Source organism: Triticum dicoccoides, chromosome 7B (assembly GCF_002162155.2).
Source record: "Triticum dicoccoides isolate Atlit2015 ecotype Zavitan chromosome 7B, WEW_v2.0, whole genome shotgun sequence".
Classification (NCBI taxonomy): Eukaryota; Viridiplantae; Streptophyta; class Magnoliopsida; order Poales; family Poaceae; genus Triticum; species Triticum dicoccoides.
Window position 1 is genome coordinate 479,896,942 of NC_041393.1, and position 21,411 is coordinate 479,918,352.

A 21,411-nucleotide genomic window follows, 5' to 3' on the forward strand; every position below is an offset into this window, starting at 1 on the left:
CGAAGCGACGCCAGACGAAGAAGAGCTGGGGGCTTGTGAGCGTCTCCTGGCCCCAGCCCGAATTGGGGACAGCAGGCGAGGTCGGCTTCGACAGCAGGGGGCTGGGCACCCCCACGTCCACATACATCCACCGCTCGCGGAACCCAAGCGCGAGCGGAGGAAGACCGAAGTCAATCCCTGAGGCCGCCTTCTCGGGTGCAGCGATGAAGCTCGCGCATCCCGAGCATTGGGTAGGGTCGACGATGCACAGGGCGAAGAAGTATCGCAGCAGGGCGACCGAAGGGATGATGCCAACCATAGCCTCGCAAACGAAGGCGAAGACCGCCAGGAGAGTAATGGAGTCAGGACCGAGATGCATCATGTGGATCTGATAATGGGAGAGCACTGCGTTGAAGAAATCCGAAAAGGGGGGAATTAGCCCCGCCCACAGGGCGTCAATGAAATAACGGACCTCGGTGATTATCCTATCAATGGAGAACCGAGACGCGGGCCAGGCCGTCGTCCTCCCGCATTCATTGAAGATGGTGGCCAGGGACGAACTGACCTTGTCCAAGCCCTCTCGATTGACTATGATCGACCGGTCCACGGCGGGGGCCGCCGACAGCGGCGAGCAAGGCGAGGTCATGGGTCCCTTCCCTCTCCCCTTCTTCGTCGGAACCATGGCAACAGAAGGGGGGAAAGGTTCGAGATTGGCTTCGAAGCGGAAGCTGGAGTTTGAAAGGAGGAAGGACAGAAGGCGAACAAGCAACGGAAGGGGGAGTGGTTGTGTACAACTGCAAGTCCACCTAGCCTGGCACCAAATGAGGAGGCGTGGGGGAACAGTGCCGCCCACGTCCAATCAACCGCCACGCGGCGCCCAAGGCCGCAGGCTGTTAGGGCCCGCGACACTTCGCACTTGCTCTTTCACTTCTCTGCTCGGCCAAGTCCGGGCGCGCCTTGGGCCCGGGGGCTACTATCGGCGTTCTGGGAATGGGGGTCCCCAGACTTGCCTGCCTGCGGCCTGCGGCGTGGCTCAAAGGGGGCCCAGCACGGCCCATCTTCATCAAAGCAAGCTCAAGACCCTCGCGAGGGGCCAAGCCTCGCGGGGCGGACGACAAGGAGCTTCCTCAGGCACGGCCTCGTCAGGCTAGCTCACGAGGAGGCAGAGAGTTCAAGGCAGGGTACCTCGCGAGTTGCCCATGGCGCAAGCCATGACGACCAAGGGCGCCTGTCGGGCGCCAGCCCGCGCAATGTCCTTCTTTCCCCTTTGGTGCAAGGGGAGCAAGCGCAGGCGAGAGCATCAAGCAAAGGCGTCCATTTCGGTGCAACAAGACCAAGACCAGTCCAACGGCAGGATGGAGGTCACCGTGGAGCCCAAGTCGGCGTCACCACCAGAGCCTTTGACAGGCGAGGACCAACTTTAGTCAGGATAAGTGTACTAGATGTTCCCCTTCAAATTGGCCAATTGTTGGCGCCCTTCCCGCTCAATATTTGGGAAGAGGCCCAGGGCCTTCGCCTATAAATAGGACTAGCCACCCGATGGGTAGAGGATCGATCCATCCGGCCGGCAAAAAGAGAGAGACCACAAGAACAGACCCTCGCGAGGCTGTTCTTCCTTGTATTGTTCATCATCAGCCCAAGAGGCAATCCACCACGCCACACACTGGAGTAGGGTATTACACCACAATGGTGGCCTGAACCAGTATAAACCCTGTGTCTCTTGTGTTGTTCTTCTCGTATTTTAGATCCTAGCGATTCGGCGAGGAACAGGTAGGTAGAAGGCAAAACCTCCACGCGCACCCCAGTGTTCGAACCTCAAGGGTCTGCCGGAACCATAAATCCGACAGATACCTTAACCAAGGTGGCTCATTTTCCACCCATCTGGACCACTTACCGTGCCCATCAACTTGCACAGTTATATGTGTCCAAGATCGTCAATTTGCATGGAGTGCCAAAGACCATCACCTCTGACAGAGGATCTCTCTTCACGTCAGCCTTCTGGTCCTGTCTACATCAAGCCTTGGATACTGCCTTGAAATATAGCATAGCTTATCATCCATAGACAGACCGACAAACTGAGCGAGTAAATCAAAAAATTGAGGATATGCTCCGAGCATGTGTATTGGCCCAAGGACCTAAGTGGGAAGACTGTCAGCCGTACGCCGAGTTTTCCTACAACATCATTTTCCAGACCAGTTTGAAAATGTCACCCTATGAAGCTCTGTATGGTCGCAAGTGCCGCACTCCACTTAACTGGTCTCAAACTAGAGACAGTTGTATCTTCGGAACTGATCTAATAATGGAAGCTGAGAAGCAAGTCATGGAGATCCGAGACAGACTGCAGTTGGCCAAGTCACGACAGAAGATTTACTATGATGCAAAACACTGACAGGTCAGCTTTGAACCAGGAGAACACGTGTATCTCCGAGTCACCCCAATGAAAGGAATTAAGAGGTTTCAGACCCAGGGCAAGTTGGCACCCAGATATATTGGCCCATTCCCAATCATGAACAGAGTTGGAACAGTTGCTTATCGATTGGAGTTGCCACCAGAACTGTTAGATGTTCACAATGTGTTTCATGTCTCCCAGCTAAGAAGATGTATCTCGCCACTGGAGAAAAGGACAGATATGGCAGAGATAGAACTGGCTAAGGATATGGAATATGAGGAAAGACTAGTTAAAATATTGGATGAGACAGAAAGAGTCACTCGCAGCAAAGTAATTAGGCTTTTCAAAGTTCAATGGGATCACCATACCGAGGAAGAGGCAATATGGGAAAGAGAGGAATTTTAACGACTGGTTACCCAGAACTATTTTCCCAAGCAACCGAATCTCGAGGACGAGATTCATCCTAAGTGGGGGAGGTTTGTGACAACCTGGTTTTTGCCTTCTCTCTTTTTTCGGACTTGATTTGCCTTCGCCTTGGATTTGAGTTTTTAGAATCAATTCAAATGGACTTGTCACTTGGGCATGCCCTTGACTTTCACCCAAGTGACCCATCTGCATATCATCCAACTCCATTTCTCTCTAAAAGCCTAGAATGGCACATTGAATATTTTTCATAAGTAAAAATATTCATTTTCTTTCTGAAAGCTTATTTCAGAAATTAGAGCTCCAAAGCAACCCCAATTTTTATAGCTCCAAAAACCTTGAGGTAATTCCTGAATTTTCTTTGAACCTTGTCCCACCTCCCTGAGTAAAAATATTGCATGACTTTTTGTAATATTTTTGCTACAGAAAATCTTTTCCTTTCTGGCCCAAAAATGCACTTTGTACAGCAAGTGCATTTTTCCTTAATCTTTTGGAGCTGATCTTTCTTGAGCCTAGGCACCCTCCTAAGAAACCATTAACCCCAGGAGATCAGCCCTAATGGACTTCTAGAAGCTAGCCAAACTTGGCGACCAAGTTTCTGTCCAGAAATTTGCTAGCAAGCTTGAGTCACTTCTGGTCGGCCTGGGTTCGAGTCTTCACCTTTCCTAGACTAAACACTGCATGGACTTTAGCCCAGACAAGGTTTGGCAGCTTTTGGGCGTCGTTTTGGCAATGCCAGGGCGGTGATCGCGTGTGGACACAGGGCATGGCATGCGTTCGATGCACTCTGTGTCGCGCCAGTGCCTCTATTCGGCGCGTGCCTGAGCCAGAGCTCACTGATGACTGCCGCACCGCGCCACCACCTTCGTCTTATCGCTGTTGACCTCTCCCTGGCGCTCACCGACACCGGAGACACTGCAGCAAGCACGGGCGCGTCGCGGCCAAAATCCACAGTGCACCCATGCCCTGTCTTCTTCTCTCCCTCCTCCATGTGCTCGTCCGCGAGCGTGGATAGCCTCCGCATGATCGTTGAGCCTCTCACGCCCTTGCTGACGCCTCTCATCGCTTCTCGCTGGCTTCCAGAGAACTCCGGCGTGACACATACCTCCTTCCCCCTCCGGCTATAAATTGAGCCCTCCCCTCCATCCCAGAGCCATCCACCACACCATCCAACCTCCACACACACGTAGCACAACTGCAGCTCGGTCGGGCAGGCCTCTGGTCATCGTGCCTGACTTGAGCTCACCGATGACCCCCGTAGCTTAGCCACCCCGTTCTCTAGCTTCTGGAGCCCAACCAACCACCTAGGCGCGTCCCTGGAGACCCTTTGGTGACGTCCCGAAGCTGCAGAGCCCCTAGAACAGCCCCTCGTCGTCGCCTTCTTCCTCTCCGACAAGACCCGACCGCCGCCACCGCTTGCGAGGTTGATTGCGAGCAGCTCCGGCTATCTCTCATCGTGCCACGGGTAAAGGCAAGTGTGTCGTAGCCCCCTCTTCAATCCTATCCCTCCGGCTTTTCCCAAGAACCCCTCCTCGCCGTTGTGAGCTCCGGCGAAGCACTGACGCGTTCTGTTTCTCTCCCCTCCCCTCTCTCCTGACTGGTGGGGCCTAGTGTCAGCCTCTCCACTCACACCCGAAGCGGTACGAGTGGAGGCGTCTTTTGGCTTTACGCCATCGACGTCACCCCTTGGTTTTCTGTTAATTCAAATAAATTCAAATATTTTGACCAAAACTTTGACCATTGATATCTCCTAGCCTATAAGTCCAAATGAGTTGATTCTTTTTGCATTGTGTTTATTTCAGAAAGCTCTAGCAGCACACAAAAGTGTGGATTTTTCCTTCCTGCCTAGAATTTCTGGTGATTTTCAGAGTGGTTCTTGAGATTTTGTTTTATGCTTTATAAATATTTTTAGAGGGAGAGACTTGTCTTGAAGCTATCCAGGAGGAGTGTGAACCTCCTCTGCACTACGGCAAGCCACAATAACATTAGTATGGTGTCATCTCAATATCTATGATTTTCTACTTGAATATGAGCTAATTTTCATCCATTTAAAATAGTTAAATAATTATGATTTAATGCTTAGTTACTGTGTCATGCTTGATATGCTTGCTTTAGTTACTGGTTGATTGCATGGAGTAGTTTAATCAAGTAGAGTAATGTTTTTGGCTTTATGATAATGCTTTGATAAATAATGGTAGTTTATTTTGATAATTAAATTTTCATATAAAAGATAAGTAACTAAAAATGAGGTTTGATAATAACCAGTGTAGTAACATCAGTAGGGTTTATTAATGAGTAGTGCAAGAAAGTTATTTCGGTGATGTTGATCCGTTCTTATGAGTTGCATACTGAGCATATCGAATAGTTGCATGATCATGGCATCGTATGGCTTGTAGTTGGTTTATTTTCAAGTTAAACCTGGTAATAATCCAACTTGGATATAACATTGATAAAGTCATGGTGCTTCTGAATCGGGTTCTTCTTAGTGCGACCACATTTACCTTTATGGGGGGTCTTGATTCACTCCTTTATCGTGCCTCTTACAAGTGCCTCCAACGAGGGAAGGTTATGGGCATGCGATACCCTGGCCTGGTAAGCAGACATAACCTTGTGTGCCCGTTGTTTTTATGGTGCATTGTCCCTGTTTGGGACCGTTTTGCCATGACGGTGGTCGAAGATGCGTTTGGTAGGCATGGGGCCCCCCATGACTTAGCCCTGAGAGGGAGTGGGTCGGAGTGGCCGGGAGAATGTCATGGCAAGGGAAGGGTTTCGTTGGAACTCCGTTGATCCACCCGAATGGGACAGCGAGGCCCTTGAGTTCCGTAGTGTGGGTAAAGTGTGCTACCGCTGCAGAGTGTATTTTAATCTATCAATAGTCGCGTCCTCGGTTATGGACACAACCTGGTAGTAAGTCACACCATGGATCAACAATCATAATTAATCTTGCACACTATGTATTTATTGTTGGCACTGGTTTTATGATGAACTATGGATCATGTGATGATCGTAAGTGGTTGGCTTCAGTTGTGATCCGGTTTTGATCACCGTTCGGTTATAGTGGTAACCCCTCTGGTAAGCGAGTCCGTGGGACTCGATGCACATGTCGGTTTCATTGCATCAGTAGTATTACTTGCATTGAATTAACTTAATTAATTGTCATGATATTGTTTGTCATTGTGCTTATGTTTGTTGTGAGCTTGCAAGTACATTCAATGTACTGACATGGCGTGTCATGCCAGCTTTCAGGAAAGACGTATCGGATCGGATAGCTTCCCACGTTTAGACCGTGTCCACACGGTATCCCTGTAATATGGAGTTCCACTTCGTCGTTATTCCGCTGTCGCGTAGTTGATATGATCGAGGCCCCTTCTTGTTCATTAAATAATGTACATGCTATTCAGCTGCACCGTGTGTGCCGCTTGGCCTCTTATCTCGATGTAATATCAGACTTATGTATCCGCTAGCATCAATAAAGCGGTTGTTTCTATACCATGTTGTTGTGTGTTGCCAGAAGACTCACTATCTGGGCTGGTAATGCAAGGTAAAACGGTTGCTCTGAGCCGGCGTGCCACACACATCATACATATCATCAAAATATCGAACTCATATCAAGTTCACATGATTACTTGCAACATGACTATCCCCGTGACCTCAAGAACAAAATTAACTACTCGCGAATGATAATCATGCTCAAGATCAAAGGGGTATTAAATAGCATAATTGATCTGAACATATAATCTTCCACCAAATAAACCATATAGTAATCAACTGAAAGATGTAATCAACACTACTAGTCACCCACAAGTACCAATCTAAGGTTCCGGTATAAAGATTGAACACAAGAGATGAACTAGGGTTTGAGAGGAGATGGTGTTGTTGAAGATGTTGATGGAGATTTCTCTCCCGAAGATGAGAGGGTTGTTGGTGATGATGATGACGATGATTTCCCCCTCCGAGAGGGAAGTTCCCAAGGCGCAATTGCTCCACCGGAGGGAAAAAGTGCTCCTGCCCAAGTTCCTCCTTGGGACCACTACTAGGGATAACCTTATACACAGAATCTTAGCAGGAGCGCGCTTCAGGGTTAGGCGCTACTACTAATTAGCAGCAGCGAGGGCAAGCAACAGGCGCTACTGCTACTTTTTTAGCAGTAGCGCGGTTTGTCAGAACCACGCTGCTACTAAAGTCGACCGACAATTCCCGCCAACCTAGATTTAGCAGTAGCACAGTCTATCTAAGCACGCTATTGATAAATTAATAGAAATAGCACGCTTTTTCCTGTACGCGCTACTGCTAATTGTCGCTTTTTTTTAAACTGGGCACATGGCGGGATCCACTTAGCAGTAACGCGTGTGTCATAAACACGCAGCTGCTACTCTTATAGTAGTAGCACGGTTTATGACCAGCGCTACTGCTAAGCCGCAACACATGCCACCTTTTTCCCTCCGGACATGGCGGCGGAGAAGGGGCCGGACATGGCGGCGGAGAGAATATGGACTCCACGCCGCAAAGTTCGTCGGTATTAAGTTCAATCGTGCGGGACCCTCATGTTCAAGCACTGCTTTGCAAGGAGACGAGTACTAAGAGAGCTGCTTCTAGAGAGAAGGCTAAGCTCCATTGTATGATGGTTGCAATCCTGAGGTGACCCACTTGATTTTCACGCTCGAACTCCTGAAGACGAAGGCTAAAAACAAATGGACCGACACTAGCCTCGATGAGCATCTCAAGTACCTAAAGGATGTTCTTCCCGCGAGGAATCTATGTCCTACTAGTGTGGATGAGGCCAAGAAGATCATGTGCCCTCTTGATCTGCCACACATTAGATGCCATGCATGCATCAATGATTGCATAATTTATCGGAAGGAGCATGCGGAAACAACAAGCTGTCCAGTGTGCAATGCTTCTCGATACAAGAAGGCCGGGAAGAAATCTCCCCAGAAAGTTGTATGGTACTTACCGATCCCTCCTCATCTCTAGCGGTATTTCATAGATCCCAAGTAAGCAAAGCTCATGCGCTAGCACGCAGAGAGGAAGAAGCCCGACGATGGAGATGATCCAAAGCTGAGACACGTCAAGGATGGAAGCCAGTGGAGAGCGTTGAACGGCTTCTATCGGTATTTCGAATCTGATGCAAGGAACATCATGCTCGGCGCGTGTACCAATGGCATGAATCTATTTAGCGACCAGAACACCAACCATAGCACATGGCCCGTGTTTGTATGGATGTACAACCTCCCCCCTGGTTGTGCATGAAGTCGAAGTACATTCACATGAGCATGCTGATTCAAGGGCCAAAACAATCGGGAAATAATATTAATATGTATTTCGGGCTACTTCAAGAGGAGTTAGACACGTTATGGAAAACACCGGCCAAGACATGGGACGCCAGCAAAGGCGAGTATTTCTACATGAGAGTCGTGCCGATCATGATGGTGCACGACTATCTTGGTTACGGATATGTCGCAAGCCAGGTGTGCCATGGATATTGCAGATGCATGTGGTGCATGGATGATACGGCGTCTCAGCAGCTAACGTCAAGGAAAGAGGGCGGGTCTAGGAAAATCGTGTACATGGGGCATCGAAGATGGCTCGAGAAGGACGACCCATGGAGAAACCATGAAGATCTATTCAATGGTCACATTCAGCATCGAGGACCTCCACATAAGCGAAGCGGTGCCGAAATTGATGAGTTGCTGAAAAACTGGGAACAGTGCCCCACGCTGGGAAAGATGATGAAAAAGGCGTCGAAGCCGTTGCTGAAGGTATGGAAGACAATGTTTGTGTTCTGGACTTGGAGTACTGGCACAAACTCGACACGCCTAATTGCCTTGATCAAATGCATATCTGTAAGAATGTCCTTGAGAGCTTGCTCGCGACACTGTTGAACATGTTGGATAAGACCAAGGATGGACCGAAGGCAAGAAAAGACTTGCAAGATTTGGAAATTAGGGAAGATCTGCACATGCTGCCCCGTAAAAAGTCAAACGAGACAGATATGGAGACAGAGGCGCTGGAGAAGAAGGGCAAAAATGTAAAGGAAGAGGATTATTGCCCCCCTTACTGTTTCACCTTAAGTCAGGCTGAGATTGATCAATTCTTTAAGTGCCTTACCGGAGTCAAAGTTAGTTTCGGTTACTGTGTCAAGATAAGCAGATATCTAGACACAAACAAGAAGAGGTTCGGTGGGATGAAGTCCCATGACTGTCATGTGATGATGATGCAAATACTACCTGTTGCACTTAGAGGGATAAAGGACAAGCACGTCCATGACACGCTTATTGGTCTCTGCAACTTTTTCAACGTCATCTCTTGAAAGTCGATTAGTGTGAAGCAGCTCTGAAGGCTATAAGAAGAGATCGTTGTCTGAATGAGCTTGAGATGTACTTCCCGCCCGAGTTCTTTGACGTCATGGTGCATCTATGTGTCCATATTGTGGATGACATAATAGACCTGGGGCTGTCATTCCTACACAACATGATGCCGTTTGAGAGGATGAATGGGATCATCAAAGGATTCATTCGTAACATGTCCCGTCTGGATGGAAGCATCGTCCAGGGCTATCTAACACAAGAGTGCATCTCTTTCTGCAAGAATTTTCTATATGGCGCGGACCAGCTACCTGGTGTTGCTGTTGGTTTGCCCGTTAACAAGCACGATGGGAGGCTCGAAGGAGAAGGCCACTCCAACGGTCGCAGGAAATTGCATGTGGCATACTCAGATTGACGCAACGACTTTGACAGAGCAAACTTGGTAGTGCTACAACACCTAGACGAGGTAGATCCTTTCATGGCACTGCACAAAGAAATTATCGCAAAGAAGTATCATGACCGGGGGGTATGCAGGATGGACGCCGAAGTTACTAGAGAGCACAACTCCACTTTCCTGCATTGGTTCAAAGAGCATATGATTGCTAATCCCTCGGAAGAGGGCTCTAAGGATGGATTGCTCATATACTCATTAGCACATGGCCCCCCGCCCAACCTCGTCACATATCAGGCATATGATATCAACGGATACACGTTCTACACGGAGGCCAAAGATATGGACAATGATGATCAGAACTCAGGGGTGATGATGGAGTGCATGACCGGCAGCGACAACGGCGCAACTGAGAGATTTTATGGAAGGGTCGAGGAGATCTGGGAGCTTGACTACTCTGGAATGCACAACGCGATGATGTTCCCTGTCAGATGGGCTAAGAATGCCAAAAGAGAAAACCGGTTTTTCACTACCATGACTATACCCGACGCCAAGAGCGCTACCGTGAACGCTATCGCAAAAAACCAGCCATGGGTACACGCTAAGCACGTGACACAATGCTTCTTCATAACCAAACCATTCAATCCCAGCCGTGTTGTCATGAGGAGAAGCAAAAGGAACATCATTGGAATGGATGGAGTCGCCAATGAGGAAGACCACGATCAGTATGGCAACCCAATGAGGGAAGATGACGATGACAATGAAGTATATGTCAAAATAAGAATCAATACTACATTACCTAAGAAAGATCGTACTCCATGGAAAAGGAAAAGTCACAATGAGGGGATCAATGAACAAGAAGGGAAAGAAGCTCAGTCAAGAACGAAAACATCAATGCTGAGGAACCGTACATTATTTGTGAAATGATGTAATATATATGTTCCCATTTTGTGTACACACTTGGCCATTATGCATTGGTCAAATGATGTAATATATATGTTCCCATTTTGTATACATACTTAACTGTCAAATGATGCAATATATATCACCTTAGTTGTATACATTGTATCAGCTTCCCTTCGCTCACTGTTGTTGGAAAAAAGGAAAAGAAAATAAAAGAAAAGGGAGAGAAAATAAAGGAAAAGAAAATAGAAGGAACAAACAGGAAGACTGGTACGGGTAATAGCAGTAGCGCTTTCTACAAGAAAATGCTATCGCTATCTGTAGTAGCAGTAGCGCTTTCTGAAGTAAACGCTATAGCTATCTAAAATAGCAGTAGCGTGTTCTTCGCAAAAGTGCTATAGCTAAATTAGCTATAGCGCATTTGCCGGAATGTGCTATTGCTATCTCGACATAACCCTCAAAAGCCTCACTCCCTCTGCTTCTTCCCGCCTCACTTCCCCCAAATCCCGCTCTCTCTTCCCCCGTGTTGTCGCAGCAGGAGCCCTCGACCCCGGTGCTCGGCCCCGTCCCGGCGCTTGCCCCCAACCCCGGCACTCGCCCCCGACCCCGCGCTCGCCCCCGTCTCCCCCGACCCTGCTGACCCCCGACCCCGGCGCTCGCCCTCGCCTCGCCTCGCTGCCGCACCGTCTCCCCCGACCCCATCTCTCTCTGCCCTCTGTAAGCCCTCTCCCCTCCCCTCTTCTCTGCTATTTAGTGCTAATTAGTATGAAATAGCATGAACCACGGGCTATTTTTTAGTGTAACAAAGAAACTAAATTGATTATATAGGTTTCTTGCATTTTTTTAGTTAAAGCAATTGTTGTTATTTAAATTTTATAGTGCTAGTTAGTTAATTAGCATTAGTATGAAACCTAGGACAGATTAGTTAAAGCAATTGTTGACATTTAAATTCTTTAGTTAAAGCAATTGTTGCTATTTTAAAAACAGAATTTGAAGTGGACAGATTAGTTCTATATTTTAAAAAAACATGACTTCTTGCATTTATATTTTTCTTCAAGTTCTATATTTGTCTTCCTTTTATATGCGAATTTGAAGTGAACATGTGATTTGGACATGTCATATTTGGAATTTGGACATGTCATTTGGACATGTGATTTGCAGGGCAAATGATCCGAGTGGCCTATGTTTCGCCGGAATGTTGATTCATTTCCGTTCCGGTGAATTTCAAGCTCTCAATATGTACACTTTTTAGCAAAGGCCATGTCGAAATTTTCTGTGAATTTTGGCATGACTTGTGCTAGAAAGTAGGCATATTGAGTGCCGGGAGCTGCTGGAACGGCATTCCAGCAAACATAGATCTTTTTTATGTCACTTCTCATTTTTTTTTAGTTTTAGAATTAAACGAGGAGACTTAATCATAGGAAACATGTCGAACAACGAAGAAATCAGGCCTTCTGACCAAGATGCAGATGAGATGGATTATGAGGGTGAGCAAGAGTACCTTGACTATTTGACTGCTAAGCAAAGTCAAGGTTTGCAGGTCGTCCTTGATGATGGTACTAACACCGACATCGACATCGATGGCGTCGGCACCGATGGCAGCGCCAAGACCGGCGGGGAAGGTACCGGCGAGGAAGGTATCGGTGGGGAATATACCGGTGCTGATACCGGAGAGAAGAAGCAGGAGAATCAGAGGATACGAAAACCTAACAAACTCGGAATCGGACGACTGGTGATCACAAAGATGGCACCTGGCAAGTTTCATCCATTAGAGACGGAAGAACCTTGCAAGTTCTATGGGAACCAAGTAGGATGCATCCTACGGGAATGCGCGAGCATCAACGACGATGACTTAAGGAGTAAAGAACATTTGAGGCAGTTGCTCCTGACAAAGTTGCACAAGACATTCAAGTTCCTTGACCGGGATGATATCATAGAGCAACCGTGGGATGATCCGAAGATGAAAAAGATTAACAATCACGCCATGGGCATGTTCAAAAATAAATTGGCTTCTTGGAAAGTGAGGGTGAAACGAGCTATTGAGGCTGAGGAACCCCTGTCCAAGATTCTGGAGGAAAATCCGAAACTTACGGAAGAGGAGTTTGAAAAGTTCAAGGACACTTGCGCTACCGAGGCATCCAAGGCTAAGGCTGCGAAATTCAAGAGCCTTCAGCAAAGGAACACGGGGAAGCATCGCCTCGGAAGCCGTGGCTACCTTGGCAAAAGGCCCATATGGGATAAGGAGGACTTGGAACATGAAGCCGTGGGTCTCCCAGACCCCTTCGCGAAGTCCACTAACCCCTTGGAGCATGACTTCATCAGGGCCCGCTACATGTGGGACAAGAAAAAGAAGGTTTTTACATGGACGAGATCACAAGGAGATTGATTAGATTACTGGTAATTATTCTTTTACCACCTTACATTTAGCTCCTGATCAAGTCGACTACACATCCATAAACGGTTCACGTTCGTTCTACAGGAGAAGCAACACCATCTTGAAGCCGAAAGCCCTACTTCACAAATGTGGCCCAAGTGGGACACCCCTCTCAATCAGGCCTTGAACGAACTTAAGGGACTTCCTTTGGGCCAGCGGCCGCAATATGGATGTGTGCACGGTGCCCGAGACGGCGCCACGTGGAAGGTGTTTTATAACGAGGGCCCAGAGGCCAAGAAGAAGAAAAAGAAATTTAGTCAGGCGGACATCGATGAGAAGATGAAGCTTGTGGTCGAGAAAAAAGCAGCTGAGGACGCGCAAAAAGTTGTCAAGGAGAAACATGATTTGCTAAAGCAGGTAGTAGATGCAGCTGTAAATGCCTGCAGAAATGATTTTGCTACTAACTTGGTCCCGACTATCATAAACTGGACGAAGGAAAATCCAGACAAGACAATACATGATTTCCCCATGCCCAGTTTCATCGGGAGCAACTTGGTGAACAACACCACCACACCATCATCTGCTCACGCAATCGGGCCTGCTCTCACACAAGCACCCGCACACGCTCATAGCAGCCCGTCCTCAGTCTCTGGTGCGCTAGGCGGGCCTTCGTCTTTGGCTGAGCTCGACGCCCTCACGGTAATTACATGTTGCACCAACATATATATCTAGAATATTCCATTTTCATTGCCTTTCGGATGTTTTATGCCGCAGACATGTGTTTGCAGGCCGACGAAACCCCGTGCACCATACTCTACTTGATCAAAGGCCAGAAGGTGGACGTGGGAAAGGGGGTGATAATGAACCCCTGGCAACCCACGTTCCACAACCAGCCGATGCCCGCTGGGCACTTCAGGGTTAACTTGTCCAGTGTGAAATCGGGGCACGAGGATTTGCCTCCTCCAGTACAGCATGGGGGAGAGGACGACGCGACCCCGCTTCGGATTGGAAGCTGCAGGGGGTTGGGTGCTACTATGGCCGAAGAATCTTTTTCCTCTGGAGCCGGCGGAGAGCACACCAATAACCACACATCAACAAGCATGTATGGAGACCACCACCCCGCCTACGCAATTACCAGCTCATGTAGTGCCGGGTGAGAGCGGAGGACAACGTGATGAAGGGGGTCCAATAGTGGCTGATGTAATTGGCCCCGTAGAACAAAGAACGGATGATGAGGTGGAGGAAACGGTGGACCCAATGGCTTTCCTCAATACAGGTGCCTATGAAGGTTACTTAGATATGATGAGTCAACCATATGACGAATGAGGCTATCAGCATGCTGATGAGGATATGGATGATTTGCTCGGGCAGGAACGTCCTAGCAGGGATTGCAAGAAGTCTCTCTTCATGAAATACTCACAGGACACGCCTGAAGATGCCACCTCAACACAAGCTCAATTAGCCGGGGGTCGTATAGTGCTTAGCCCGGCAACACTAGGGCAGGGGTTAAGGAAGGGTCTGGAAGGTGTGCCCAAGAAAAAGGAGAGGAAGAGATCGGGGAAGATAGGCTCAGCTGCCTGCAAACAAGCCAGAGCACATAGCAGCCAGACGGTGGATTCTAAAGAGGTACCCGTCAAAGGTGCAGCCATGTTCCATGTCACAGGCGAGCCGATGCTACCGCCGAAACCACTGGAGACACTATCAGGGGATCTCAGGAGACTGCACGACCATGTGTTCTCGGCTGAGAAAAGCCTACTAGCCTCGAAGGATCCGGGATATCCGACATTGACACATGACCCGCGAAGGTGTTCTTCCTGCGGTTTGACCATATCTTCGCGATGTTTCTGTCAAGGCGGCTCGATTTTACAATCGTCCACCTTTTTGCGCTACATATGAGCTCCGTCATGAAGAGAGAAGAAGTCTTGCATATCTGTGTGGTGGATCCGTACTAGATGCATGAGTCCTTCTTGAGTCTCGGCGACTCTGAGCGTGAAACTGCTAGGGAGTACCTCCAAAACTTCATGGTACAGAATAAGGACCAGGAAATTGTCCTCCTGCCTTATCATCCAAAGTGAGTCATTTCCGGACAACCCTTTCGTACATTTCAATCATTCCTTCTCATTCATATGGAGAATAATGTGAGGTGTCTTTTTCCCCGCAGCAACGGGTGTGCCGTCCTTATCATTCTTTACCCGTGAGTCTCTCACGCCGTGTATTTGGACCCTACCAGAAACTACGAGAAGAAGGACTACACCCACATAATGAATATTCTAGATGATGCTCTCCAAGGCTTCAGCATTAGGGGTGGCCACGTGCAAATCAGGAAACAAAGGAACAAGAAGATGGGTTTTGCACATAAAACTAACGCCTATTGCATCTATATCCCAAAACCAAGCAAGAAAGACGGATTCTACATCCTCCATCTCATGATTAAGTTCAGTACGGATCACCAAAAGCCTCGCATCACAAATAGAAACGATGATCATATCCACAAGTGGGTAGAATCTCATGGAGAAGCGGATTGTAAACTTAGAGATGACTTCTTTTGCATCCAAAGGGACATTGCGACGATCATCATGAAAGAAGTCGTCGATGAGAAGGGGATGTTCCACCACGGCCCTATATCGTGAGCTGACGTTCGAACTCGCATAGGCATGCAATGTCATGACCTCACGTCGTTCAAGAAGCTAGGGTCCATCCTCGATGATATGGAAGGATGGAACTTCTAGTGATTTACGATGTCGATGATGATGATATGTGTCGGTTGAACTTGTATACTTTCTGTAGTGATGAAACTTTGTGATGTCCATGGTCCTTGCCGAACTTGCGTAACGCTACTTTGTAAGTTTGGGTACGATGACTTGCGTACCTCTAGTTAATTAGTTTGCATACTGTATGTTGCATCCAGTTGCTAACCCTTTCTTTTTCGTGTTGCTCTAGTAATTTTGTTGCATATGATTGTACATTCTCTTGATGAAGATGCATCTCTAATAGGTACCTAGCTTCTTGATGGTGAGGTGGTAGTGCTATGTCGTGTACAAAGGGAAGGTTCCGGGGGTGTACAACAAGTGGCCTAAGTGTCAGGCGCAAGTGAATGGGGTCTCAGGCACAAGCCATAAAGGTTTCAAAAGCAGACAAGAAGCAGAAGCTAGTTACTTGAGGTTCACGATAGCGCTAGAGAGGACTCGTAACCGCCACCTCATGTACTGCATAGTTCTGCTCTCACTCATAGTGATAGCTCTTCTCACGTATATCATTGTTTAGATGGATGGCGATGTAGTTGCAAGTATTCGAGACTTGTATCACTATTTTTAAAATGATGACGAGAGACCACTTCCTGTTGGATGATGATTATGATGATGACCACCTTGTATCGCTATGTATATGCTATGATTACATTTATATGTGTATGATATGCTAGAGATTATTGTATAAAGCCCAAAACAAAATTCAGCAGCACAAAATGTGGAGCAGAAAAAAATTTAAAAACTAATAACAGTAGCGTGTGGTATGGCATTAGCAGCAGCGAGCTCTTAGCAGTACGCTCTTTTCATAAGGGCGCTGCAGCTATTATCAGCAGCGCGTGCTTCAGACAAACCCTGCTGATATGCCTAGTTAGCAATAGCGCTGGCCAGACCATGCTATTGATAAGCATTAGCTGTAGTGTCGTATCAGTAGCGCGGCTACCCGCGCTACTGATAAGCATATAACCCGCGCTACTGCTAGGCTTTTTCCTAGTAGTGGACGGCGGCGCTTTGTCCCGAAAGTCCTGCCCTTATTTTTTTGGATCAAAATGACTTCTATACCAGAAGATGGGCACCGGAGGTGGGCTAGGGAGGGCACAACCCACCAGGGCGCGCCTGGGGTGCCTGGCGTGCCCAAGTGGGTTTGTGCCCATCTGGTGGGGACCCTCTGGTAGTTATTTGCTCCAATATTCTTCATATATTCCCAAACAATTCTTCTAAATTTTCAGCTCATTTGGAGATGTGCGGAATAGGTGACTCTGACGTAGCTTTTTCAGGTCCAGAATTCCAGCTGTCGGCATTCTCCCTCTTTGTGTAAACCTTACACATTATGAGAGAAAAAGGCATTAGAATTACTCCATAAAGCATTATTATGCATAAAACATTATAAATAGCAGTAGGAAAACATGATGCAAAATGGACGTATCAACTCCCCCAAGCTTAGACCTTGCTTGTCCTCAAGCGAAATCCAAAATCGAAAAACATGACCACATGCTTAGAGAGAGAGGTGTCGATAAAAACAAAATACGGACATAGAAGCATCATGCATATTATTATGACAGCAACGAACTTTAACATAAGACTTTATCACATAACTTTTATCATGTAGCTTCTCATGAACAAGTAACAATTCATCACAACATCGAAGTAAAATCATAAATCTATTGGAAACCAACAAACTATGTTCTCAATCAACTTTGCAACTACAATTCATCATCTTTTCAGGAAGGGTCACGTATTGGAGCCTTTTGGCAAGTCCACATACTCAACCATCATATAGTCTTCTATGATTACCAACACTCACCGCATACACATGAGCAAAAAGTTTCAACCAGACATATAGAAAGATAGGGGCTTATAGTTTTCGCCTCCCAACGTATTTACCTCAAAGGTGATGTCAACAATAATAACTCATGCCCACCCATATCCAACTGGATATATGCGCCTAGATCTTTCCTCAGCACATGATGCTTGCAAAAAGAGAAAATAAAAAGGAATGGGGAATAATAATTTGACTCTTACATAAAAGTAAATGCATTAAAGTAAAAGATAGGCCCTTCACAGAGGGAAGCAGAGGTTGTCATGCGCTTATTTATTTGTATGCCGAATCCCTTAATGCAAAAGAACATCACATTACATTGCCCCTTATGATGGCAACATTTATTATGCAGTCTGTCACTTTTATTATTTTGCCATCACAAGTTCATACAACACTCAATTTTCTCTTACACTAAATGATCCAACACATTTAGAAGAAATTTTTATCGCATTATTGCACCGACGATAACTTACTTGAAGGATCTTACTCAATCCATAGGTAGGTATGGTGGACTCTCAAGGCATGAATTTGGGTTTAAGGTTTTTGGATGCACAAGTAGTATCTCTACTTAGTGCGGAAGTTTTGGCTAGCAAATATAGGGAGCAAGCACCACATGTTAAAGGATCTATGACAATATAACTTCTATGTGAATATGAACAAGCATAAATCATTACGGTCTCTTCCTCGTCAAACATCAACAATTTTGGCCTATAATATTTTGATGGGGGCTCACAATCATAAAAGATGTCCAAGATAGTGTACTTCCGTGTGAATCTTCTCTTCCCTTATTAATTCTTTCATGAGTTGCATATTGACTAATGCTATGTTTGTCAATCTCCAATAAATTCTACCACTTACACTTTTCTTTATGTGATGTCATGACTTACCATAAGATTAGCATATGATCTTTTTCATTTATTTTCTTTCCTTTTTATTGGAGCATGAAAGTAAAGAAAGCAAAACTCAAACTAAACTTTATTATATACCTCGCACACGATTACATAGATAGGTAGATCACTAAGCAAACACTCGAAGAAAGATCAAACTAAACTTTTATTCAACTAAATCAAAGGATAACTAAAGATCGAACTAATAATAAATAAGGGCAAATTAGTGGTGGTGATACGATACCGGAGCACCTCCCCCAAGCTTGGCACAAGCCAAGGGGAGTGCCCATACCATGAACTCAAGTCTCCTTTGGTGGGGAAGAAGATGATGTTGGTGAAGTAGTAGATTAAGGAAATATGCCCTAGAGGCAATAATAAAGTTGTTATTTTATATTTCCTTATATCATGATAAATGTTTATTATTCATGCTAGAATTGTATTAACCGGAAACTTGATACATGTGTGAATACATAGACAAAACACCATATCCCTAGTATGCTTCTACTTGACTAGCTCGTTGATCAAAGATGGTTATGTTTCCTAGCCATGGACATGTGTTGTCATTTGATGAACGGGATCATATCATTAGGAGAATGATGTGATGGACAAGACCCATCCATTAGCTTAGCATAATGATCGTTCAGTTTTATTGTTACTGCTTTCTTCATGTCATATATATATATATATATATATATATATATATATATATATATATATATATATATATATATATATATATATTCCTCCGACTATGAGATTATGCAACTCGCGGACACTGGAGGAATGCCTTATGTGCTATCAAACGTCACATAACTGGGTGATTATAAAGATGCTCTACAGGTATCTCAGAAGGTGTTTGTTGGGTTGGCATAGATCGATATTAGGATTTGTCACTCCGAGTATCAGAGAGGTATCTCTGGGTCCTCTCAGTAATGCACATCATATGAAGCCTTGCAAGCAATGTGACTAATGAGTTAGTTATGGGATGATTCACTACGGAATGAGTAAAGACACTTGCCGGTAACGAGATTGAACTAGGTATGAAGATACCGACGATCGAATCTCGGGCAAGTAGCGTATGTTGACATTGCGGTTCGACCGATAAAGATCCTCGTAGAGTATGTGGGAACCAATATGAGCATCCAGGTTCCGCTATAAGTTATTGACCGGAGAGGTGTCTCGGTCATGTCTACATAGTTCTCGAACCCGTAGTGTCCGCACGCTTAACGTTCAATGACGATATGTATTATATGAGTTATGTGTGTTGGTGAGCGAAGGTTGTTCAGAGTCCCGGATGAGATCACGGACATGACGAGGAGTCTCAAAATGGTCAAGAGGTAAAGATTGATATATTGGAAGGTTATATTCAGACACCAGAATGGTTCCGGAGTGGTTCGAGTATTTTTTGGAGTACCGAGGGGTTACCGGTAACCCTCAGGGAAGTAATGGGCCTCATGGACCATAGTGGAGAGCAAAGGCAGGATGCAGGAGGTGCCCCCCCATGGGGAGTCCAAATTGGACAAGGGGGAGGGGTGCGGGCCCCCTTTCCTTCTCCCTCTCTCTCTCCCTCCACGTCCCTCTTTCCCCCTCTGTCGGGGAAACTGATCCACGAACACCTATGGGGCTGGCGGACCGAGCCCCTTTCGGTTCGGCGGGGGGCGGAGATCACACGAAGAGTAGATCGAGGCGAAGCACACGAGCAGTTTACCCAGCTTCGGAGCTCTCCGGAGAGATAACACTCCTACTGCTGCTTGTTCGATTATCTGGTGTCCTTTCTCCAGAGAGGGAGCATAGTGCTTTTCTGGGTTCCGAACTAGTCGAACCTCGCGAACCCCCTCTACGTTGCGCATGGGCCTCCTTTTATACGCTAAAGGGGTCACTGACAGGTGGCAACAAAGAGAAGGGTACAAATGTAAAAAGTGAGGTGGTTGGTACAGTTACTTGTACAGTACATCCTACCTAACCCTGACGGCAGGGGACAAGGGCATTAAATGCCCGTCTGAGTCGCCCAAACAGTGCAGAAAAGGACCGTTAGTGGCGCCACCATTCGCCACGATGGCGATCTTGTCAGCTTCGCATGCCACCGCGCACCGCTGGCTGCACAGCCTCCCGCCACGCGCGCCTGGAGAGGCCTCCAGAGCGACACGTTGGTGGATGCGCTGGAGCGTGGGCACAGAGTGGCCGCCTGCCGCGGCAAGCGCCTTGCCGCTGCTGTTATCTTGTCGGGTCCGGAAGCTTGTCGCTCACCGGGCCTCGAGGTACCTTGGTTGGTCTTCCCGGCAAGCTCCTCTTGCCGGGGCCTTGTTGCCTTGCCGGAGCGTGTGGCGCGTCGCGGCAAGTTCCTTGGAGTGCCTTGGTTCGCCTTCCCGGCAAGCTCCTCTTGCCGGGGCCTTGTCTCCTGAGCTTAAATACTTTGTTCTTGAATGGCTCCAAGGGAACCACGGAGGATCTTGGCGTTCTCCCGGCAAGCCTTGCCGCGGGGTGCTGCAACTGCCCGTGCACAAGTTCGGGGTACTAGGGTACCCCTATTCTAGTACACCGACAGGAGCCCCCGGGCCTGGGCCAGACACGGTGCCGAGCGCTGTTGGGCCAGGCCCAAGACAGGGCACGGGCACACGCAGACTGGGCCACGCCGAATCTCGCTCCGTATCCACCGCGCTCTCCCCTAACGGCACGCGTTGAATGCGGCGTCGTGGAAGAGATCGTGGGTGGTTCTTTATTCGGAAGGGCGAAACGTCCGCCCCGTCCCTCTTTATAAGCAGAGGAAACAGGGGCAGTTCGTTCCCCCTTGCTGGTTGCTACTACTCCATCTTCACGAACCTCCGCCGCTCCCCCCCTCCCTTCTTCTCGAAGCCGAGAGAGCAGCACTCCGCCCCCCATTGCCACCAGCATCACCAACGCCGTCGACCTCCCCCACCACCTCCGCCATGGCTCCGAAAGCCGACAAGGGAAAGGGCGTGAAGTCGGCCGAGGCGCAGCGGCTCGCAGCGCTGCGGAAGGAGCGGGCGATCTTCTCCCCCCAGCTCGGCGCGAAGGAGCTGAGGGAGTACTTCTACCTCTTTTGGGTGACGGAGACGCGGGCGCATCCGCACACGAGGGTACTCCCGGCCGCTCCTTCGGGACTGGCTCCAAACGGGTACCCATTCTTCACGCTGTTCTTCTATTGCGGGCTCTGTCCGCCCTTCTCAGAGTTCTTC